The sequence below is a fragment of the Phocoena phocoena genome, chromosome X (genome assembly GCF_963924675.1).
Source record: "Phocoena phocoena chromosome X, mPhoPho1.1, whole genome shotgun sequence".
Lineage (NCBI taxonomy): Eukaryota > Metazoa > Chordata > Mammalia > Artiodactyla > Phocoenidae > Phocoena > Phocoena phocoena.
The window spans coordinates 65806429-65832615 of NC_089240.1; the positions used below are offsets into that span (position 1 = coordinate 65806429).

General features: G+C 38.6%; 1 pseudogene; it reads right to left on the minus strand.

Annotated features, from left to right (window-relative positions):
* Positions 1 to 18004: 18004 nt before the first annotated feature.
* On the minus strand, positions 18005 to 25842 carry LOC136142158 (ubiquitin-conjugating enzyme E2 variant 1 pseudogene; annotated as a pseudogene).
* Positions 25843 to 26187: the final 345 nt, after the last annotated feature.

Consider the following 26187-nt stretch of genomic DNA (forward strand, 5'->3'; position numbering starts at 1 on the left):
AACACCAACACCCAAGTTCACTTAACGACCAGCAAGCTACAGTGCTGGACACCCTATGCCAAACAATTAGCAAGACAGGAAGACAACCACAACCATTAGAAGAGAGGCTGCCTAAAACCATAATAAGTCCACAGACACCCCAAAACACACCACCAGACATGGACCTGCCCACCAGAAATGCAAGATCCAGCCTCATTCACCAGAACACAGGCACTAGTCCCCTCCACCAGGAACCCTACACAACCCACTGAAACAACTTCAGCCACTAGGTAGAGACACCAAAAACAAGGGGAACTACGAACGTACAGCCTGCAAAAAGGGGACCCCAAACACAGTAAGATAAGCAAAATGAGGAGACAGAAGAGCACACAGCAGATGAAGGAGCAAGATAAAAACCCACCAGACCTAACAAATGAAGAGGAAATGGGCAGTTTACCTGAAAAAATTCAGAATAATGATAGTAAAAATGATCCAAAATCTTGCAAATAGAATAGAGAAAATGCAAGAAACATTTAACAAAGACCTAGAAGAAATAAAGATGAAACAAGCAATGGTGAACAACACAATAAATGAAATTAAAAATACTCTAGAAGGGATCAATAGCAGAATAACTGAGGCAGAAGAACGGAAAAGTGACCTTGATGATAAAATAGTGGAAATAACTACTGCAGAGCAGAATAAAGAAAAAGAATGAAAAGAACTGAGGACAGACTCAGAGACCTCTGTGACAACATTAAATGCACCAACATTCGAATTATAGGGGTTCCAGAAGAAGAAGAGAAAAAGAAAGGGACTGAGAAAATATTCGAAGAGATTGTAGTTGAAAACTCCCCTAATATGGGAAAGGAAATAGTTTATCAAGTCCAGGAAGCACAGAGAGTCCCCTACTGGAAAAATGCAAGGAGAAACATGCCAAGACACATATTAATCAAAATGTCAAAAATTAAATACAAAGGAAACATATTAAAAGCAGCAAGGGAAAAACAACAAATATCACACAAGGGAATCCCCATAAGGTGAACAGCTGATCTTTCAGAAGAAACTCTGCAAGCCAGAAGGGACTGGCAGGACATATTTAAAGTGATGAAGGAGAGAAACCTACAACCAAGATTACTCTACCCAGCAAGGATCTCATTCATATTTGATGGAGAAAGTAAAACTTTTACAGACAAGAAAAAGCTTAGAGAGTTCAGCCCCAGCACACTAGCATTACAACAAATGCTAAAGGAACTTCTCTAGGCAAGAAACATAAGAGAAGGAAAAGACCTACAATAACAAACACAAAAGAATTAAGAAAATGGGAATAGAAACATACATGTCGATAATTACCTAAAATATTAATGGATTAAATGCTCCCACCAAAAGACACAGACTGCCTGAATGGATACAAAAACAAGAGCCATATATATGCTGTCTAAAAGAGACCCACTTCAGACCTAGAGACACATACAGACTGAAAGTAAGGGGATAGAAAAACATATCCCATGCAAATGGAAACCAAAAGAAAGCTGGAGTAGCAATTCTCATATCAGACAATATAGACTTTAAAAACTATTAGAAAAGACAAAGAAGGGCACTACATAATGATCAAGGGATTGATCCAAGAAGAATATATAACAATTGTAAGTATTTATGCACCCAACATAGGAGCACCTCAATACATAAGGCAAATACTAACATCCATAAAAGGGGAAATCGACAGTAACACATTCAGAATAGGAGACTTTAACACCCCACTTTCACCAATGGACAGATCATCCAAAATGAAAATAAATAAGGAAACACAAGCTTTAAGTGATACATTAAACAAGATGGACTTAATTGATGTTTATATGACATTACATACAAAAAAACAGAAGACACATTTTTCTGAAGTGCTCATGAAACATTCTCCAGGATAGATCATATCTTGTGTCACAAATCAAGCATAGGTAAATTTAAGAAAACTGAAATTCTATCAAGTATCCTTTCCTGCCACAACACTATGAGACTAGATATCAATTATAGGAAAAGATCTGTAAGAAAAACGAACACGTGGAGGCTAAATAATACACTACTTAATAACGAAGTTATCACTGAAAAAATCAAAGAGGAAATCAAAAAATACCTAGAAAGAAATGACAATGGGGACACGATGACCCAAAATCTATGGGATGCAGCAAAAGCAGTTCTAAAAGGGAAGTTTATAGCAATACAATCCTACCTTAAGAAACAGGAAACATCTCGAATAAACAACCTAACCTTGCACCTAAAGCAATTAGAGAAAGAAGAACAAAAAAACCGCAAAGTTAGCAGAAGAAAAGAAATCATAAAGATCAGATCAGAAATAAATGAAAAAGATATGAAGGAAATGATAGCAAAGATCAATAAAACTAAAAGCTATCTTTGAGCAGATAAACAAAATTGATAAACCATTAGCCAGACTCATCAAGAAAAAAAGGGAGAAGACCCAAATCAATAGAATTCGAAATGAAAAAGGAGAAGTAACAACTGACACTGCAGAAATACAAAAGATCATGAGAGATTACCACAAGCAACTCTGTGCCAATAAAATGGACAACCTGGAAGAAATAGACAAATTCTTAGAAATGCACAACCTGCCAAGACTGAATCAGGAAGAAATAAAAAATATGAACAGACTAATCACAAGCACTGAAATTGAAACTGTGATTAAAAATTTTCCAACAAACAAAAGCCCAGGACCAGATGGCTTCACAGGCGAATTCTATCAAAAATTTAGAGAAGGGCTAGCACCTATCCCTTTCAAAATCTTCCAAAATATAGCCAAGGGAGGAACACTCCCAAACTCACTTTAAGAGTCCCCCATCACCCTGATACCAAAACCAGAGAAGGCTGTCACAAAGAAAGAAATCTACAGGCCAATTTCACTGATAAACATAGATGCAAAGATCCTCAACAAAATACTGGCAAAAGAAGCGACAGCACATTAAAAGGATCAAACACCATGATCAAGTGGGGTTTATTCCAGGAATGCAAGGATTCTTCAATATACACAAATCAGTCAATGTGATACACCATATTAGAAATTTGAAGGAGAAAAACTGTATGGTCATCTCAATAGATGCAGAGAAAGCTTTTGACAAAATTCAACACCCATTTATGATAAAAACCCTGCAGAAAGTAGGCATAGAGGGAACTTTCCTCAACATAATAAAGGTCATATATGACAAACCCACAGCCAACATGGTCCTCAATGGTGAAAAACTGAAAGCATTTCCAGTAAGATCAGGAGCAAGCAAGGTGGCCCACTCTCACCACTCTTATTCAACATAGTTTTGGAAATTTTATCCACAGCAATCAGAGAAGAAAAGGAAATAAAAGGATTCCAAATCAGAAAAGAAGTAAAGCTGTCACTGTTTGCAGATCACATGATACTATACACAGAGAATCCTAAGGATGCTACCAGAAAACTACGCTAGCTAATCAATGAATTTGGTAAAGTAGCAGGATACAAAAATAATGCACAGAAATCTCTGGCATTCCTATACACTAATGATGAAAAATCTGAAAGTGAAATCGAGAAACACTCCCATTTACCATGGCAACAAAAGGAATAAAATATCTAAGAATAAGCCAACCTAAGGAGACAAAAGACCTGTATGCAGAAAATTATAAGACATTGATGAAAGTAATTAAAGATGATACAAATAGATGGATAGATATACCATGTTCTTGGAATGGAAGAATCAACACTGTGAAAATCACTCTACTACCCAAAGCAATCTACAGATTCAATGCAATCCCTATCAAACTACCACTGGCATTTTTTCACAGAACTAGAACAAAAAATTTCACAATGTGTATGGAAACACGAAAGACCCCGAATAGCCAAAGCAATCTTGACAACGAAACACAGAGCTGGAGGAATCAGGCTCCCTGACTCCAGACTATACTCCAAAGCTACAGTAATCAAGACAGTATGTTACTGGCCCCAAAACAGAAATATAGATCAATGGAACAGGATAGAAAGCCCAGAGATAAACCCAAGCACATATGGTCAACTTATCTTTGATAAAGGTGGCAGGAATGTACAGTGGAGAAAGGACAGCCTCTTCAATAAGTGGTGCTGGGAAAACTGGACAGGTATATGTAAAAGTATGAGATTAGATCACTCCATAACACCATACACAAAAATAAGCTCAAAAATGGATTAAAAACCTAAATGTAAGGCCAGAAACTATCAAACTCTTAGAGGAAAATATAGGCAGAACACTCTATTACATAAATCACAGCAGGATCCTTTTTGACCCACCTCCTAGTGAAATGGATATAAAAAAATAAACAGATGTGACCTAATGAAACTTCAGAGCTTTTGCACAGCAAAGGAAACCATAAACAAGACCAAAAGACAGCCCTTAGAATGGGAAAAAATATTTGCAAATGAAGCAACTGACAAAGGATTAGTCGCCAAAATTTACAATCAGCTCAATAACAAAAAACAAACAACCTATTCCAAAAATGGGCAGAAGACCTAAATAGACATTTCTCCAAAGAAGATATACAGACTGCTAACAAACACATGAAAGAATGCTCAAGATCATTAATCATTAGAGAAATGCAAATCAAAACTACAATGAGATATCATCTCACGCCAGTCAGAATGGCCATCATCAAAAAATCTAGAAACAATAAATGCTGGAGAGGGTGTGGAGAAAAGGGAACACTCTTGCCCTGCCGGTGGGAATGTGCATTGGTACAGCCACTATGGAGAACAGTATGGAGGTTCCTTGAAAAACTACAAATTGATCTACCATATGACCCAGCAATCCCACTGCTGGGCATATACCCTGAGAAAACCATAATTCCTAAAGAGTCATGTACCAAAATGTTCATTGCAGTTCTATTTACCACAGCCAGGAGATGGAAACAACTTAAGTGTCTGTCATCTGATGAATGGATAAAGAAGATGTGGCACATATATACAATGGAATATTACTCAGCCATAAAAAGAAACGAAACTGAGCTCTTTGTAATGAGGTGAATGGACCTAGAGTCTGTCATACAGAGTGAAGTAAGTCAGAAGGAGAAAGACAAATACCATATGCTAACATATATATATGGAATTTAAGGAAAAAGTGTCATGAAGAACCTAATTGTAAGACAGGAATAAAGACACAGACCTAGTAGAGAATGGACTTGAGGATATAGGGAAGGGGAAGGGTAAGCTGTGACAAGGTGAGACAGTGGCATGGACATATATATACTACCAAACGTAAAATAGATAACTAGTGGGAAGTAGCCGCATAGCACAGGGCTATCAGCTCAGTGCTTTGTGACCACCTAGAGGGGTGGGATATGGAGGGTGGGAGGCAAGGAGATGCAAGAGGAAAGATATAGAGGAACTTATGTATAACTGATTCACTTTGTTATAAAGGAGAATCTAACACCACTGTAAAGCAATTATACTCCAATAAAGATGTAAAAAAAAAAAAAAAAAAAAAAAGAAGTGCAGCAATGGACACATGCTCATGGAATTAACTGGTCTTATGTTCCCCACCATTCTGAACAGTTGGCCTGATAGATTGGTGAAATGGCCTTTCAAAGACTCAGTAAGAGCACCAGCTAAGTGGAAATACCTTGTAGAGTTGAGGCATGGTTCTCCAGAAGGCTATATATGCTCTGAATTGTCCAATATATGGTGTTCTTTCTCTGATAGGCAGAATTTCCAGTTCTAGGAATCAAGGGATGGAAATGGGAGCAGCACCATTTACTTTTACCCTTAATGACACATTATCAAAAAAATTTATTTCTGTTCCCATTACTTGCTCTGCTGGCTTAGAAGTCTTTGTTCCAGAGAGATGAATACTTCCACCTTGAGGCACAACAATGATTCCATTGAACTAGATGTTAAGATTGCCATCCAACTACCTTGGGCTCCTCATGGCTTCTGAATCAACAGGCAAAAATGGAGTTACAATTTTGGCTGAGGTGATTAGTCCTGACTACCAAAGGGTAATTGAACTACTATTCCACGATGGAGGTAATAAAGAGTATGTCTTGAATACAGTAGATCCCTTAGGAAATCTCTTATTACCATGCCCTGTGATTAAGCTCAGTGGAAAACTACAACTCAATCCAGAAAAGACTACTAATGGCCCAGTGCCTTCAGGAATGAAAGTTTGGGTCACCCTGCTATGTAAAGAACCGTGACCAGCTGAGGTGCTTGCTGAAGGAAAATGAAATGCAGAATGGGTGGTGGAAGAAGAGAGATAAAATACCAGCTATGATCAGATAACCAATTATAGAAAAGAAGATGTAATTGTCATGATAATTTCCTTCTTTCATTGTTATAAATACATCTGTGTATATATACATATATTAAGCAAGTATCTTTATTTTCTTTCCCTCTTATTCCCATATTCCATAACATAAGATATATTAATTATCATGGTATTTATGTATTGTTAATTTTACACAATGATATTTAAGTTACATGATATCAGGAGAAGAGTAAACATCACTCAAGGGGAAGGGATTAGTGCATTTAAGTTGTTAACATAATGGTTGTTTCATGTTAGGCAAAATTATGTCCCTGTTATTGTCTTTATTTGGATATTAGATTTGGTTTAAGGAGATCATGTGTGTGCCAAGTTGATAAGGGATGGACTTGTGATAGTTAATTTTATATATCAACTTAACTGAGCAAAGGGATGCCCAGATAGCTGGTAAAACATTATTTCTAGGTGTGTTTGTGAGAGGTTTTCTGGAAGAGATTATCATTTGAATCAATACGCTGAGTAAAACAGATCACTGTCACCAGTGTGGGTGGGCATCATCCCGTCTATTGAGGGCCTGAATAGAATAAAATATGAAGAGTAAATTTGCTCTCTTTTTGTTGGAACTGGGACATCCACGTTATCCTGCCCTTGGACATCAGCTCCTTTTGGAGCTTAAATTGTAGCTCCTATTTCTTGGGCCTTTGGACTTGGACTGGGACTTAACCATTGGCTTCCTGATTCTCAGGCCTTTGGACTCAGACTGAATTACACCACTGGCTTTCTTCATTCCTCCACTTGGAGATGGCAGATCATGGGACTTCTTGACCTTCATAATCATATGAACCAATTTCTATAATAAATCACCTCTTATATAAATATCTTTATGTGAAGCCTGTGTGTGAGCACAGGGCACTATCCAAACCTCCCTTCCGGGGAGACTGTGCAGACCACAACTGCCAGGGTCCCGGGATCCAGGGACAACTTCCCCGGGAGAATGCATGGCACACCTCAGGCTGGTGCAATATCCCACTGGCCTCTGCCACCGGAGGCTCGCCCTGCATCCGCACCCCTTCCTCCCCCTGGATTGAGTGAGCCAGAGTCCCCGAAGCAGCTGCTCCTTTAACCCCGTCCTCTCTGAGCAAAGAACAGATGCCCTCCAGCGACCTACACACAGAGGCGGGGACAAATCCAAAGCTGAGCCCCGGGAGCTGTGCGAACAAAGAAGAGAAAGGGAAATCTCTCCAAGCAGCCTCAGAAGCAGAGGATTAAATCTCCACAATCAACTTGATGTACCCTGCATCTGTGGAATACATGAATAGACAATGAATCATCCCCAATTGTGGAGGTGGACTTTGAGAGCAAGATTTATTATTTTTTCCCCTTTTCCTCTTTTGTGAGTGTGTATGTGTAAGGTTCTGTGTGAGATTTTGTATTTATAGCTTTGCTTTCACCATTTGTCCTGGGTTCTATCTGTAAGGTGAACAGCTGATCTTTCAGAAGAAACTCTGCAAGCCAGAAGGGACTGGCAGGTCATATTTAAACTGATGAAGGAGAGAAACTTACAACCAAGATCACTCTACCCAGCAAGGATCTCATTCATATTTGATGGGGAAATTAAAAACTTTACAGACAAGCAAAAGCTGAGAGAGTTCAGCACCAGCAAACCAGCTTTACAAACAAATGCTAAAGGAACATCTCTAGGTAAGAAACACAGAGAAGGAAAAGACCTACAATAACAAACCCAAAACAATTAAGAAAATGGGAATAGGAACAAACATATAGATAATTACCTTAAATGTAAATAGATTAAATGCTCCCACCAAAAGATACAGACTGGCTGAAGGGATACAAAAACAAGACCCATATATATGCTCTAAACAAGAGACCCACTTCAGACCTAGAGACACATACAGACTGAAAGTAAGGGGATGGAAAAAGATATTCCATGCAAATGGAAACCAAGAGAAAGCTGGAGTAGCAATTCTCATATCAGACAAAATAGACTTTAAAATAAAGAGTATTAGAAGAGACAAAGAAGGACACTACATAATGATCAAGGGATCGATCCAAGAAGAAGACATAACAATTGTAAAGATTTATGTCCCTCAGTAGGAGCACCTCAATACATAAGGCAAATACTAACAACCATAAAAGGGGAAATCGGCAGTAACACATTCATACTAGGGGACTTTAACACCCCACTTTCACCAATGGACAGATCATCCAAACTTAAAATAAATAAAGAAAAACAAGTTTTAAATGATACATTAAACAAGATGGACTTAATAGATATTTATAGGATATTCCATCCAAAAACAACAGAATACACATTTTTCTCAAGTGTTCATGGAACATTCTCCAGGATAGATCATATCTTGGGTCACAAATCAAGCCTTGGTAAATTTAAGAAAATTGAAATTGGATCAAGTATCTTTTCCAACCACAGTGCTATGAGACTAGGTATCAATTACAGGAAAAGATCTGTAAAAAATACAAACACATGGAGGCTAAACAATACACTACTTAATAACGAAGTGATCACTGAAGAAATCAAGGAGGAAATCAAAAAATGCTTAGAAACAAATGACAATGGAGACACGACGACCCAAAACCTATGAGATGCAGTAAAAGCAGCTCTAAGAGAGAAGTTTAGCAATACAATCCTACCTTAAGAAACAGGAAACATCTCGAAGAAACCTCCTAACCTTGCACCTAAAGCAATTAAAGAAAGAAGAACAAAAATCCCCAAAGTTATCAGAAGGAAAGAAATCATAAAAATCAGAAATAAATGAAAAAGAAATGAAGGAAATGATAGCAAAGATCAATAAAACTAAAAGCTATCTTTGAGAAGATAAACAAAATTGATAAACCATTAGCCAGACTCATCAAGAAAAATGGGGAGAATACTGAAATCAATAGAATTAGAAATGAAAAATGAGAAGTAACAACTGACACTGCAGAAATACAAAAGATCATGAGAGATTACTACAAGCAACTCTATGCCTATAAAATGACCAACCTGGAAGAAATGGACACATTCTTAGAAATGCACAACCTGCCAAGACTGAATCAGGAAGAAATAGAAAATATGAACAGACCAATCACAAGCACTGAAATTGAAACTGTGATTAAAAATCTTCCAACAAACAAAAGCCCAGGACCAGATGGCTTCACAGGTGAATTCTATCAAACGTTTAGAGAAAAGCTAACACCTATCCTTCTCGAACTCTTCCAAAATATAGCAGAGGGAGGAACACTCCCAAATTCCTTCTACGAGGCCACCATCACCTTGATACCAAAACCAGACAAGGCTGTCACAAAAAAAGAAAACTACAGGCCAATATCACTGATGAACATAGATGCAAAAATCCTCAACAAAATACTAGCAAACAGAATCCAACAGCACATTAAACGGATCATACACCATGATCAAGTGGGGTTTATTCCAGGAATGCAAGGATTCTTCAATATACGCAAATCTATCAATGTGATAAACCATATTAACAAATTGAAGGAGAAAAACCATATGATCATCTCAATAGATGCAGAGAAAGCTTTCGACAAAATTCAACACTGATTTATGATAAAAACCCTGCAGAAAGTAGGCATAGAGGGAACTTTCCTCAACATAATAAAGGCCATATATGACAAGCCCACAGCAAACATCATCCTCAATGGTGAAAAACTGAAAGCATTTCCACTAAGATCAGGAACAAGACAAGGTTGCCCACTCTCACCACTCTTATTCAACATAGTTTTGGAAGTTTTAGCCACAGCAATCAGAGAAGAAAAGGAAATAAAAGGAATCCAAATCGGAAAAGAAGAAGTAAAGCTGTCACTGTTTGCAGATGACATGATACTATACATAGAGAATCCTAAAGATGCTACCAGAAAACTACTAGAGCTAATCAATGAATTTGGTAAAGTAGCAGGATACAAAATTAATGCACAGAAATCTCTGGCATTCCTATATACTAATGATGAAAAATCTGAAAGTGAAATCAAGAAAACACTCCCATTTACCATTGCAACAAAAAGAATAAAGTATCTAGGAAGAAACCTACCTAAGGAGACGAAAGACCTGTATGCAGAAAATTATAAGACACTGATGAAAGAAATTAAAGATGATACAAATAGATGGAGGGATTACCATGTTCTTGGATGGGAAGACTCAACATTGTGAAAATGACTCTACTACCCAAAGCAATCGACAGATTCAATGCAATCCCTATCAAACTACCACTGGCATTTTTCACAGAAATATAACAAAAAATTTCGCAATTTGTATGGAAACACAAAAGACCCCGAATAGCCAAAGCAATCTTGCGAACGAAAAAAGGAGCTGGAGGAATCAGGCTCCCTGACTTCAAGACTATACTACAAAGCTACAGTAATCAAGACTGTATGGTACTGGTCCAAAAACAGAAAGATAGATCAATGGAACAGGATAGACAGCCCAGAGATAAACCCACGCACATATGGACACCTTATCTTTGATAAAGGTGGTAGGAATGTACAGTGGAAAAGGACAGCCTCTTCAATAAATGGTGCTGGAAAAACTGGACAGGTACATGTAAAAGTATGAGATTAGATCACTCCCGAACACCATACACAAAAACAAGCTCAAAATGGATTAAAGACCTACATGTAAGGCCAGAAACTATCAAACTCTTAGAGGAAAACATAGGCAGAACACTCTATGACATAAATCACAGCAAGATCCTTTCCGACCCACCTCCTAGAGTAATGGAAATAAAAACAAAAATAAAGAAATGGGACCTAATGAAACTTCAAAGCTTTTGCACAGCAAAGGAAACCATAATCAAGACCAAAAGACAACCCTCAGAATAGGAGGAAATATTTGCAAATGAAGCAACAGACAAAGGATTAATCTCCAAAATTTACAAGCAGCTCATGTAGCTCAATAACAAAAAAAAAACGACCCAATCCAAAAATGGGCAGAAGACCTAAATAGACATTTCTCCAAAGAAGATATACAGAATGCCAACAAACACATGATAGAATGCTCAACATCATTAATCATTAGAGAAATGCAAATCAAAACTACAATGAGATACCATCTCAGACCAGTCAGAATGGCCATCATCAGAAAATCTAGAAACAATAAATGCTGGAGAGGGTGTGGAGAAAAGGGAACACTCTTGCACTGCTGGTGGGAATGTGAATTGGTTCAGCCACTATGGAGAACAGTATGGAGGTTCCTTAAAAAACTACAACTAGAACTACCATATGACCCAGCAATCCCACTACTGGGCATATACCCTGAGAAAACCAAAACTCCAAAAGTGTCATGTACCAAAATGTTCACTGCAGCTCTATTTACAATAGCCCGGAGATGGAAACAACCTAAGCATCCATCATCGGACGAATGGATAAAGAAGTTGTGGCACATATATACAATGGAATATTACTCAGCCTTAAAAAGAAATGAAATTGAGCTATTTGTAATGAGATGGATAGACCTAGAGTCTGTCATACAGGGTGAAGTAAGTCAGAAAGGAAAAGACAAATACCGTATGCTAACACATATATATGGAATTTAAGGGAAAAAAATGTCATGAAGAACCTAGGAGTAAGACAGGAATAAAGACGCAGACCTACTGGAGAACGGACTTGAGGATATGGGGAGGGGGAAGGGTGAGCTTTGACAGGGCGAGAGAGAGTCATGGACATATACACACTAACAAACGTAGTAGGTAGATAGCTAGGGGGAAGCAGCCTCAAGGTACAGGGATATTAGCTCGGTGCTTTGTGACAGCCTGGAGGAGTGGGATAGGGAGAGTGGGAGGCAGGGAGATGCAAGAGGGAAGACATGTGGGAACATATGTATATGTATAACTGATTCACTTTGTTATAAAGCAGAAACGAACACACCATTGTAAAGCAATTATACCCCAGTAAAGATGTTTAAAAAAAAAAAAAAAGAACAGAAACAAACAAATAAACCAAAAAAAAAAAAAAAATAAGAAACAGGAAACATCTCGAAGAAACCTCCTAACCTTGCACCTAAAGCAATTAGAGAAAGAAGAACAAAAAACCCCAAAGTTATCAGAAGGAAAGAAATAATAAAAATCAGAAATAAATGAAAAAGAAATGAAGGAAATGATAGCAAAGATCAATAAAACTAAAAGCTATCTTTGAGAAGATAAACAAAATTGATAAACCATTAGCCAGACTCATCAAGAAAAATGGGGAGAATACTGAAATCAATAGAATTAGAAATGAAAAATGAGAAGTAACAACTGACACTGCAGAAATACAAAAGATCATGAGAGATTACTACAAGCAACTCTATGCCTATAAAATGACCAACCTGGAAGAAATGGACACATTCTTAGAAATGCACAACCTGCCAAGACTAAATCAGGAAGAAATAGAAAATATGAACAGACCAATCACAAGCACTGGAATTGAAACTGTGATTAAAAATCTTCCCACAAACAAAAGCACAGGACCAGATGGTTTCACAGGCAAATTCTATCAAACATTTAGAGAAGAACTAACACCTATCCTTCTCAAACTCTTGCAAATATAGCAGAGGGAGGAACACTCCCAAACTCATTCTACAAGGCCACCATCACCCTGATACCAAAACAAGACAAGGATGTGACAAGGAAAGAAAACTACAGGCCAATATCACTGAGGAACACAGATGCAAAAATCCTCAACAAAATACTAGTAAACAGAATTGAACAGTACATTAAAAGGATCATACACCATGATCAACTAGGGTTTATTCCAGGGATGCAAGGATTCTTCAATATATGCAAATCAATCAATGTGATGCACCATATTAACAAACTGAAGGAGAAAAACCATATGATCATCTCAATAGATGCAGAGAAAGCTTTCGACAAAATTCAACACTCATTTATGATAAAAAGTCTCCAGAAAGTAGGCATAGAGGGAACTTTTCTCTACATAATAAAGGACATATATGACAAACCCACAGCCAACATGGTCCTCAATGGTGAAAAATTGAAAGCATTTCCAATAAGATCGGGAACAAGACAAGGTTGTCCAGTCTCACCACTCTTATTCAACATAGTTTTGGAAGTTTTAGCCACATCAATCAGAGAAGATAAGGAAATAAATGGAATCCAAATCAGAAAAGAAGATGTAAAGCTGTCACTGTTTGCAGATGACATGATACTATACACAGAGAATCCTAAAGATGCTACCAGGAAACTACTAGAGCTAATCAATGAATTTGGTAAAGTAGCAGGATACAAAATTAATGCACAGAAATCTCTGGCATTCCTACACACTAATGATGAAAAATCTGAAAGTGAAATCAAGAAAACACTCCCATTTACCATTGCAACAAAAAGAATAAAATATCTCGGAATAGACCTACCTAAGGAGACAAAAGACCTGTATGCAGAAAAGGGTAAGACACTGATGAAAGAATTTAAAGATGATACAAGTAGGTGGCGGAATATACCATGTTCTTGTATTGGAAGAATCAACATTGTTGAAATGACTCTACTACCCAAAGCAATCTACAGATTCAATGCAATCCCTATCAAACAACCACTGGCATTTTTCACAGAACTAGAACAAAAAGTTTCACAATGTGTATGGAAACACAAAAGTCCCCAAATAGCCAAAGCAATCTTGAGAACGAAACACGGAGCTGGAGGAATCAGGCTCCCTGACTTCAGACTATACTACAAAGCTACAGTAATCAAGACAGTATGGCACTGGCCCCAAAACAGAAATATAGATCAATGGAACAGGATAGAAAGCCCAGAGATAAACCCACGCTCATATGGTCACCTTATCTTTGATAAAGGAGGCAGGAATGTATAGTGGAGAAAGGACAGCCTCCAATAAGTGGTGCTGGGAAAACTGGACAGGTACATGTAAAAGTATGAGATTAGATCACTCCATAACACCATACACAAAAATAAGCTCAAAATGGATTGGAGACCTAGATGTAAGGCCAGAAACTATCAAACTCTTAGAGGAAAATATAGGCAGAACACTCTATGACATAAATCACAGCAGGATACTTTTTGACCCACCTCCTAGAGAAATGAAAATAAAAAACAATAAACAAATGGGACCTAATGAAACTTCAAAGCTTTTGCACAGCAAAGGAAACCATAAACAAGATGAAAAGGCAACTCTCAGAATGGGAGAAAATATTTGCAAATGAAGCAATTGACAAAGGATTAATCTTCAAAGTTTACCAGCAACTTGTGCAGCTCAATAACAAAAAAATAAACCACCCAATCCAAATATGGGCAGAAGACCTAAATAGACATTGCTCCAAAGAAGTTATACAGACTGCCAACAAACACCTGAAAGAATGCTCAACATCATTAATCATTAGAGAAATGCAAATCAAAGCTACAGTGAGATATCATCTCACACCAGTCTGAATGGCCATCATCAATAAATCTAGAAACAATAAATGCTGGAGAGGGTGTGGAGAAAATGGAACACTGCTGCACAGCTGGTGGGTATGTGAATTGGTGCAGCCACTATGGAGAATAGTATGGAGGTTCCTTAAAAAACTACAAATTGATCTACCATATGACCCAGCAATCCCACTACTGGGTATATACCCTGAGAAAACCATAATTCAAAAAGAGTCATGTAACAAAATGTTCATTGCAGGTCTATTTACAATAGCCAGGAGATGGAAACAACCTAAGTGTCCATCATTGGATGAATGGATAAGGAAGATGTGGCACATATATATAATGGAATATTACTCAGCTATAAGAAGAAATGAAATTGAACTATTTGTGGTGAAGTGGATGGACCTAGAATCTGTCATACAGAGTGAAGTAAGTCAGAAAGAGAAAACAAATACCGTATGCTAACACATATATATAGAATTTAAGAAAAAAAATGTATTGAAAAACCTAGGGGTAAGATAGGAATAAAGACAGAGACCTACTAGAGAATGGACTTAAGGATATGGGTAGGGGGAAGGGTAAGCTGCAATAATGTGAGACAGTGGTATGGACATATATACACTACCAAAGCTAAAACAGATAGCCAGTGGGAAGCAGCCGCATAGCACAAGGAGACCAGCTCAGTGCTTTGTGACCACCTAGAGGGGTGGGATACGGAGGGTGCGAGGGAGGAAATCGCTAGAGGGAAGAGATATGGGAACATATGTGTATGTACAACTGATTCACTTTGTTATAAAGCAGAAACTAACACACCATTGTAAAGCAATTATACCCCAGTAAAGATGTTAAAAATAAAGTCACAAATGTGTGGGGGTCTTACAATGACTGTCTCCCCCAGGAGTTTTTAACTCTCAAATTTGTCCACAGTGAGCCGCAAGCAATTCATTAAGTATATTTCTGGTTTCTCTACCCCAGCACTGTTTCCCATGGAGGTTTATGATTATGATTTTCTGTACTGGTGAATTGTGATTCTCTGTGTCTACCTGTCTTTCTTTCCAATTTTAGTGTCAGCAGTTTTCCCAGTCCTCACTTCTCTGATGAATCTAAGAAGAGTTTTTAATTTTTCAGTTTTCAGCTTTTTACCTGTTGTTAGGACAGAATAATGACTTCCAAGCTCCTTACCTGCTGGACTAGAAAGGGGAAGTCCTGGATCTCATATGTGGAATCTAAAGAATAAAACAGAGGGATCTGCGAAGATAATGGAGAAGAAAGAACCTGAGCTCACCTCCTCCCATGAGCACACCAAAGTCACAACTATCCTCAGGATGACCATTGATGAGAAAGACTGGATGCTGCTAGAAAATATCTATAACTAAAGACATAAAGAAGGGGGCTTCCCTGGTGGCGCTGTGGTTGAGAATCTGCCTGCTAATGCAGGGGACACGGGTTTGAGCCCTGGTCTGGGAGGATCCCACATGCCACAGAGCAACTAGGCCCGTGAGCCACAACTACTGAGCCTGCGCGCCTGGAGCCTGTGCTCCACAACAAGAGAGGCTGCGATAGTGAGAGGCCTGCACACCGCGATGAAGAGTGGCCCCCACTTGCCACAACTAGAGAAAGCCCACGCACAGAAACGAAGACCCAACAGAGCAAAAAATAAAAAATAAATAAATTTTAAAAAAAAGGAAGAGAGAGAGGTTGAGGTATCTATCAAAAAAAAAAAAAAAAAGAACAGAAAAGACATACAGAAGGGACTACAATGACAGGTAGGAGTAGTGGATTCATGATATAATCAAGTCCCATACCCCTGGGAGGGTGACCCACAAACTGGAGAATAATGATATTGCAGAGGTTCTTCAACAGGTGTGAGAGTTCTGAGCCCTACTTAGAGCTCCCCAGCCTTCGGGTCCTGCACCAGGAAGATGAGGCCCTAGAGCATTTGGCTTTGAACTCCAGCGGGGTTTAATTTTAGGAATCCCAAAGGACTGGGGGAAATAGACTTTACTCTTAAAGGGTGCACACAAAATCTCATGTTCACCAGGACCAAGGGCAAAAGCAGTGATTTTATAGGAGCCTGAGCCACACCTACCTGCTGTTCTTGGAGAGTCTTCCAGAGAGGTAGGGGGCAGATGTGTCTCACTCTAGGAACATAGATACTGGCAGCAGCCATATTTGGAAGCTTTCCATCACATGTACAATAGTGCCAGCAGGTGCCATCATGGGATCCTCGCTCTAGCTCATTATCACAAAGACCTGGCCCCACCCAACAGCCTATAAGCACCAGTGCTGGGATGCCTCAGGCCAAACAACTAACTGGGCAAGGACAAAAGCCCCACCCATCAGCAGATAGGCTGCTTAAAGAATTCCTGAGGCCGCAGGTGACCCTAGACACATCTCTTCCCACCAGAGGGCCAAGACCGAGCTTCACCCACCAATGGGCAGGCACAGGAATCCTGCACTACCTTCTAGACTAGCCTCACCCACTAGGGAGCAGACACCAGATGCAAGAAAACCACAAATCTGTAGCCTGTGGACCCAGATCACCCACAGCTGTCCAGACTCTACCCTGGGACCATCTAGGCCCTGGCTCTGCAAACTAACAGGCCAACACAAGTTTGAGGACACACTGGGCCCCATGTCCAACTGTGTCAGGAACTGGCCTCACCCCACCAGTGATCTGACACCAGCTCTGAGATCCCTGAGCCCTGCAGGCACACTCTAGGAAATGGCTCTTCCTGCTGATTGTCACACTTGACAGGATGCTTTGTTATAGCACATGCTATGTATTTCAAATGGACAAAAAAGTGGTATTATCTACATTATTTTAAGATAAATTGCCTTTGAATGAGAGCTTCCTTTCCAGTACTTTGAGGTCTACAAAGCGTATCTATAAAAAGCCACCACTGTGGAAAATAGAGACTGAGTGGGGGACTACCCTGGCAGTCCAGTGGTTAAGACTTTGCCTTCCAATGCAGGGGGTGAGGGTTCAATCCCTGGTCAGGGAGCTAAGAGCCCACATGCCTCACAGCCAAAAAACCAGAACATAAAACAGAAGCAGTATTGCTACAAATTCAATAAAGACTTTAAAAATGGTCCATATCAAAAAAAATCTTAAAAAAAGACTGAGGCGGGGCTTCCCTGGTGGCACAGTGGTTGGGAGTCCGCCTGCCGATGCGGGGGATGCGGGTTCGTGCCCCGGCCCGGGAGGATCCCGCATGCCACGGAGCGGCTGGGCCTGTGGGCCATGGCCACTGGGCCTGCACATCCAGAGACTGTGCTCCGCGGCGGGGGAGGCCACAGCAGTGAGGGGCCCGCGTACTGCAAGAAAAAAAAAAAAAAAGACTGACGGGGAGAGGCTGTGGTTTTTCTTTTTGATTAGTTGCTGTAACACTGTCCTTCAGGTGGCTGAGGAATTATCATATTTTCTTTAAACATCATTAAACTCTTAGACATCAATAAAGCTCTTGCAAGACAACTTTTATGCTATAGGAATTCTGCCATTTTGCTAGCACCAACATGGCTCTTCAGCTCACAACTCCATTACAACTATTAACTACATTCATACTATTTTTGTTATAAATCTTCCAAAGTGGTGTGATTCTGAGTATTTAGGTCCACATTCTGTTTTAAGGCTGTATATCCATTTTTCATAAAGAGTTACTATCCCTTTCTATCTTGTGTCATGTCTTCATCATTTTCTAGACTCCAGCTAACTGTGCAATCTCCTCCTCCTTTCTGGCTTTCTTCATGTTCTAACAGTCAGAAATTTCAGGAGACTTTTACTCCTCTGGAGTGAAATTGCCTGGGTTCAAGCCCTCTTTACCACTCACATTGCTGTGTGACTTCAGGTGAGAGACTTGAATCTTTCCTGGCCTCAGTTTTTCCATCTGAAAAAGAGGAGGAAAATATCAACTTCATAGGGTTTCTGTGAAGATTAAATTCTTTGCTAAACTTTAGCACAGGGAGGAAGAGAGGACACTAGAAGAGGCAGTATTTACCAGGCCATTATATCCAGCTTTTAATCCTCACAACTTCTCAATGCAGCAACTCCTAGTAATATCCTCTTTATAGAGATAAAAACCCTTGAAACTTTAAGCTAATGGATGGAGGAGTGCATATTAAAACACAAGCCTCTTATCTGTGATGCTCACAAATATCTGCTACTCGCAGAGATTCCTCAGTTCTTGGAGGGATTTCTTACAAGAAAAATTGACAAAGTGAATTCCTGTACATTGAGTCCTTTGGCCTGGACTCCCCAGTTTTTTTCTTGCTACTTCATAAGGATACTCGTAAGTATAACAAGCTTTTGGTTTCCTTCAGATGCATAGCAGTGAAGAACACAATGACTAATAGTATAATTTGGGACCACTGCCATAATTCATGCTAAAGTATACATAGTTTTGCCCACCATTTGCATCAGTACAAATCCAACACATTTAAAATGGCAAATGACATCTTAGTATTATTATGAAAATAACATTGACCCTATGGACTCCCTGAATATGCCTTAAGTACCCCCAGGGGTTCACAGAACACACTTTGAGAACCACTGACTAAGCAGCCACTTAAAGACATGCATGAATTTCAACTATATTCCACAAGATGGTGCTATAGTAATGCACATCAGTAATTGAATGTTGGGTCAAGACTGATCTTAAAAATTTGGTTGGTTTCAGAAACCAATGTAGCTAAAATGTATATATTAAGAAAGTTGCTTTAAGTGGGCTCTTGGAGTACCAGGTCTATCTTATTATCTGAGCCCTCACCTCCAGCACATAACCTTGTTCCCTGAATACTGCTTTGCACATAGTTACATTCCATATAAACCCTTTCCTCAGGGGCACATGAACACCTCATGTTAATTTGGATCGTCATATGTTGCAATCATGGACTCTCGAAACCTTATCAAATTTAATGCTTTTTCGATAAGAATATTTTACCTCCTTCCAAATAACCTTCCACCTTTGTTTTTACAAACCATACACCCTGGAATTACATGTAACTTTCCTGGAGCTGAGATCTTTAAGTTCTGTGGTTCTAAAGCTGTATTTTCAGCAGGGGAGGAGCACAAATCCTTTTGTGACTTTGACAAAAGTTGTGGACCTTCTTCCCAGAAAAAAATGTACATATATGTACATGAAACTTTGCATACAATTTCAAAGAGGTTAGATATGCCCTGAAGCCACGACTCATGTTAAGAACTGCTTTAGTGGTAGAAACTCTTGCCAAGCCTCATCTAACTCTTTCAGTTTAGGTAAAAGAGAAGTTTGTATTACACAAAAGAGATCTGGAGTCTATATGTCCTCTTATTGTTTTGCTATTATTAAGAACTTTGTATGCTATAGTGTTTTCATCCTTTAAAAATCCCATGCTTCTAGTTGATAATGAGAAAAATTTAATATGCCCACCAGGATTTGATATGGCTTTTTGACAAGGGGTCATTACTCTCCATGTTAAGGATTATGTCCTATCTTTTTCATATACACCACTAGCCAAGAACATTTTGCTAGACTTTATTTTTGTATTCTATATTACAAAGCAATAGGATCCATTTTATTTTTTAAATGTAAAATTATAATATTTAATATGACATTTGTTATCAAATTATCGGCAACCTACACTACCCTCAGGGCCTTTGACACTTTCTGAGAGGCTTACTGTCTGAAATTTCTCCTTTAAACATTTATTAATTCAATTTTTGAAGACTTTTCTTTGGAATTCCCTATTAAATGGTGAATTACCCAAGGAAAAGTACATGTTAAGCTGGTGGTTTAAGGTACATTCTGTGGATTCTTGGGTCTCATAAAAATGATCTAGAAAGCCTAAAAAGGTTTTGCTTTTTTAAAAAAATTCTTTATTGGAGTATAATTGTTTTACAATGGTGTGTTAGTTTCCGCATTATAACAAAGTGAATCAGCTATACATATACATATATCCCCATATCGACTCCCTCTTGTATCTCCCGCCAACCCTCCCTATCCCATCCCTCTAGGTGGTCACAGGGCACCGAGCTGATCTCGCTGTGCTATGTGACTGCTTCCCATTAGCTATTTTATTGGTTTTTTTTTTTGCGGTACGCGGGTCTCTCACCGTTGTGGCCTCTCCCGATGCGGAGCACAGGCTCCGAACGCGCAGGCCCAGCAGTCATGGCTCCTGGGCCCAGCCGCTCTGCGGCACGTGGGATCCTCCCGGACCGGGGCATGAACCCGTGTCCCCCGCATCGGCAGGCGGACCCTCAACCACTGCGCCACCAAGGAAGCCCCCCACTAACTATTTTACATTTGTAGTATATATCAGTCCATGACACTCTCTCACTTCGTCCCAGCTTCCCTTTCCCCCTCCCTGTGTCCTCAAGTCCATTCTCTACACCTGCCTCTTTATTCCAGTCTTGCCCCTAGGTTCTTCATAACCATTTTTTTTTAGATTCCATATATATGTGTTAGCATACGGTATTTGTTTTTCTCTTTCTGACTTACCTCACTCTGTATGACAGACTCTAGGTCCATCCACCTCACTACAAATAACTCAATTTTGTTTCTTTTTATGGATGAGTAATATTCCATTGTATATATATGTCACATCTTCTTTATCCATTCATCTGTCGATGGACACTTAGGTTGCTTCCATGTCCTAGCTATTGTAGATAGAGCTGTAATGACCATTTTGGTGCATGACAATTTTTGAATTATGGTTTTCTCAGGGTATATGCCCAGTAGTGGGATTGCTGGGTGGTATGGTAGTTCTATTTCTAATTTTTTAAGGAACCTCCATACTGTTCTCCGTAGTGGCTGTACCAATTTACATTCCAACCAACAGTGCAAGAGGGTTCCCTTTCACCACACCCTCTCCAGCATTTATTGTTTGTAGATTTTTTGATGATGGCCATTCTTATTGGTGTGAGGTGACACCTCACTGCAGTTTTAACTTGCATTTGTTTAAGGATTAGTGATATGGAGCATCCGTTCATGTGTTTGTGAGCAATCTGTATATCTTCTTTGGAGAAATGTCTATATAGGTCTTCTGCCCATTTCTGGATTGGGTTGTTTGTTTTTTTGATATTGAGCTGCATGAGCTGTTTGTAAATTTTGGAGATTACTCATTTGTCTCTTGCTTCATTTGCAAATATTTTCTCCCATTCTGAGGGCTGTCTTTTTGTCTTGTTTATCGTTTCCTTTGCTGTGCAAAAGATTTAAATTTTCATTAGGTCCTGTTTCTTTATTTTTGTTTTTATTTCCATTTTCTAGGATGTGGATCAAAAAGGATCTTGCTGTGATTTATGTCATAGAGAGTTCTGCCCATGTTTTCCTCTAAGAGTTTTATACTGTCTGGCCTTACATTTAGGTCTTTAATCCATTTTGAGTTTATTTTTGTGTATGGTGTTGGGGAGTGTTCTACTTTCATTCTTTTACATGTAGCTATCCAGTTTTCCCAGCAGCACTTATTGAAGAGGCTGTCTTGTCTCCATTGTATATTCTTGCCTCCTTTATCAAAGATAAGGTGACCATATATGTGTGGGTTTATCTCTTGGTTTTCTGTTCTGTTCCATTGATCTATAGTTCTGTTTTTGTGCCAGTACCATACTGTCCTGATTACTGTAGCTTTGTAGTATAGTCTGAAGCCAGGGAGCCTGATTCCTCCAGCTCCGTTTTTCTTTCTCAAGATTGTTTTGGTTATTAGGGGTCTTTTGTTTTTCCATGCAAATTGTGATATTTTTTGCCCTAGCTCTGTGAAAAATTCCATTGGTAGTTTGATAGGGATTGCACTGAATCTCTAGATTTCTTTGAGAAGTATAGTCATTTTCTCATTGTTGATTCTTCCAATCTAAGAACATGGTATATCTCTCCATCACTTTGTATCATCCTAAAATTCCTTCATCACTGTCTTATTGTTTTCTGCATACAGGTCTTTGGTCTCCTTAGATAGATTTATTCCTAGGTATTTTATTCTTTTCGTTGAAATGGTAAATGGGAGTGTTTCATTAATTTCTCTTTCAGATTTTTCATCTTCAGTGTATAAGAATGCAAGACATTTCTGTGCATTCATTTTGTATCCTGCTACTTTACCAAATTCATTGAATAGCTCTAGTAGTTTTCTGGTAGAATCTTTAGGATGTATAGCATCATGTCATCTGCAAACAGTGACAGTTTTACTTCTTGTTTTCATATTTGGATTGTTTTTATTTCTTTTTCTTCTCTGATTTCTGTGGCTGAACCTTCCACAATTATGTTGATTAATAGTGGTGAGAGTGGGCAACCTTGTCTTGTTTATGGTCTTAGTGGATATGGTTTCAGTTTTTCACCATTCAGAACAATGTTGGCTGTGGGTTTGTCATATATGGCCTTTATTATGTTGACGAAAATTCCCTCTATGCCTACTTTCTGGAGGGCTTTTTGAATAAATGGGTGTTGAATATTGTCAAAAGCTTTTTCTGCATCTATTGAGAAGATCATATGCTTTTCTCCTTCAATTTCTTAATATGGTTTTATCATATTGATTTGTGTATAGTGAAGATTCCTTGCATTCATGGGATAAACTCCATGTGATCATGGTGTGTGATCATTTTAATGTGCTGTTGGATTCGGTTTGCTAGTATTTTGTTGAGGATTTTAACATCTATGTTCATCAGTGATATTGGCCTGTAGTTTTCTTTCTTTGTGACGTCATTGTCTGGTTTTGGTATCAGGGTGATGGTGGCCTCTTAGAATGAGTTTGGGAGTGTTCCTCCCTCTGATACATGTTGGAAGAGTTTGAGAAAGATAGGAGTTAGCTCTTCTCTAAATGTTTGATAGAATTCGCCTGTGAAGCCATCTGGTCCTGGGCTTTTGTTTCTTGGAAGATTTTAGTCACAGTTTCAATTTCAGTGCTTGTGATTGGTCTGTTCATATTTTCCATTTCTCCCTGGTTTAGTCTCTGAAGGTTTTGCTTTTCTAATAATTTGCCCATTTCTTCCATGTTGTCCATTTTATTGGCCTGTATGTGCTTGTAGTAATCTCTCATGATCCTTAGTATTTCTGCAGTGTCAGTTGTTACTTCCTTTTCATTTCTAATTCTATTGATTTTAGTCTTCTCCCTTTTGTTTTTTTTTTTTTTTTGATGAGTCTGGCTAATGGTTTATCAATTTTGTTTATCTTCTCAAAGAGCCAGCTTTTAGTTTTATTGATCTTTGCTATCCTTTCCTTCATTTCTTTTTCATTTAGTTATGATCTGATCTTTATGATTTCTTTCCTTCTGCTAACTTTGGGTTTTTTTGTTCTTTCTCTAATTGTTTTTGGTGTAAGGTTAGGTTGTTTATTTGAGATCGTTCTTGTTTCTTGAGGTAGGATTGTATTGCTATAAACTTCCCCTTAGAACTGCTTTTGCTGCATCCCATATGTTTTCGCTGATTGCGTTTTCATTGTCATTTGGTCCTATGTATTTTTTGATTTCCTCTTTGATATTTTCAGTGATTTCTTGGTTATTTAGTAGCGTATTGTTTAGGTTCCATGTGTTTGTATTTTTTACAGATTTTTCTTGCAATTGATATCTAGTCTCACAGTGCTGTGGTCGGAAAAGATATTTGATATGATTTCAATTTTCTTATATTGATGAGGCTTTATTTGTGGACCAAGATATTATCTCTCCTGGAGAATGTTCCATGAGCACTTGAGAAAAATATGTATTCTGTTGTTTTTGGATGGAATGTCCTATAAATATCAATTAAGTCCATCTTGTTTAATGTATCATTTAAAGCTTGTGTTTCCATATTTATTTTCATTTTGGATGACCTTTCCATTTGTGAAAATGGGATGTTGAAGTCCCCTACTATGATTGTGTTACTGTTGATTTCCCCTTTTATCACTGTTAGCATTTTTCTTATGTATTGAGGTGCTTCTGTGTTGTGTGCATAAATATTTATAATTGTTATATCTTCTTCTTGGTTTGATCCCTTGATCATTATGTAGTGTCCTTCTTTGTCTCTTGTAATAGTCTTTATTTTATAGTTTAGTTTATCTGATACGAGTATTGTTACTCCAGCCCTCTTTTGATTTCTTTGGCATTGAATATCTTTTTCCATCCCCTCATTCTCTGTCTGTGTGTGTCCCTAGGTTTGAAGTGAGTCTCATCTAGACAGCATATATACACATCTTGTTTTTGTGTCCATTCAGCCAGTCTATGTCATTTGGTGGGAGCATTTAATCGATTTACATTTAAGGTAGTTATCAATATGCATGTTCCTATTCCCATTTTCTTAATTGTTTTGGGCTCGTTATTATAGGTATTTTCCTTCTCTTGTGTTTCTTGCCTATAGAAGTTCCTTTAGCATTTGTTCTAAAGCTGGTTTTGTGGTGCTGAATTCTCTTAGCTTTTGGTTGTCTGTAAAGGTTTTAATTTCTCTGTTGAACGTGAATGAGATCTTTGCTGTGTAGAGTAATCTTGGTTGTAGGTTTTTCCCTTTCATCACTTTAAATATGTCCTGCCACTCCCTTCTGGCTTGCAGAGGTTTTGCTGGAAGGTCAGCTGTTACCGTTATGGGGATTCCCTGTGTGTTATTTTTCCCTTGCTGCTTTTAATATTTTTTCTTTGTATTTAATTTTTGATAGTTTGATTAATATGTGTCTTGGCGTGTTTTTCCTTGGAATTTTCCTGTATAGGCTCTCTGCACTTCCTGTGCTTGATTGACTATTTCCTTTTCTATATTAGGGAAGTTTTCAACTACAATCTCTTCAAACATTTTCTCAGTCCTTTTCTTTTTCTCTTCTTCTTCTGAGTCCCCTATAATTCGAATGTTGGTGCGTTTAATGTTGTCCCAGAGGTCTCTGAGACTGTCCTCAATTCTTTTCATTCTTTTCTCTTTATTCTGCACTGTGGTAGTTGTTTCCACTATTTTATCTTCCAGGTCACTTATTCGGTCTTCTGCCTCAGTTATTCTGCTATTGATTCTTTCTAGAGAATTTTAAATTTCATTTACTGTGTTTTTCATCATTGATTGTTTCCTCTTTAGTTCTTCTAGGTCCTTGTTAAATGTTCCTTGTTTTTTCTCCATTCTATTTCCAAGATTTTGTATCAACTTAACTATCATTACTCTGAATTATTTTTCAGGTAGACTGCCTGTTTCCTTCTCATTTGTTTGGTCTGGTGGGTTTTTACCTTACTCCTTCATCTGCTGAGTAATTCTCTGTCTTCTCATTTTGCTTAACTTACTGTGTTTGGGGTTTCCTTTTCGCAGGCTGCATATTCGTTATTCCTGTTGTTTTTAGTGTCTGCTGCCAGTGGGTAATGTTGGTTCAGTGGGTTTTGTAGGCTTCCTGGTTGAAGGGACTGGTGCCTGTGCTCTGGTGGATGAAACTGGATCTTGTCTTTCTGTTGGGCAGGAATGCATCCAGTGGTGCGTTTTGGGGTGTCTGTGGCCTTATTATGATTTTAGGCAGCCTCTCTGCTAATGGGTGGTGTTTTGTTCCTGTCTTACTAGTTGTTTGGAATGGGCTGTACAGCACTGGAGCTTGCTGTTCATTGAGTGGAGCTGGGTCTTAGCATTGAAATGGAGATTTCTGGGACAGCTCTTGCCGATTGATATTACA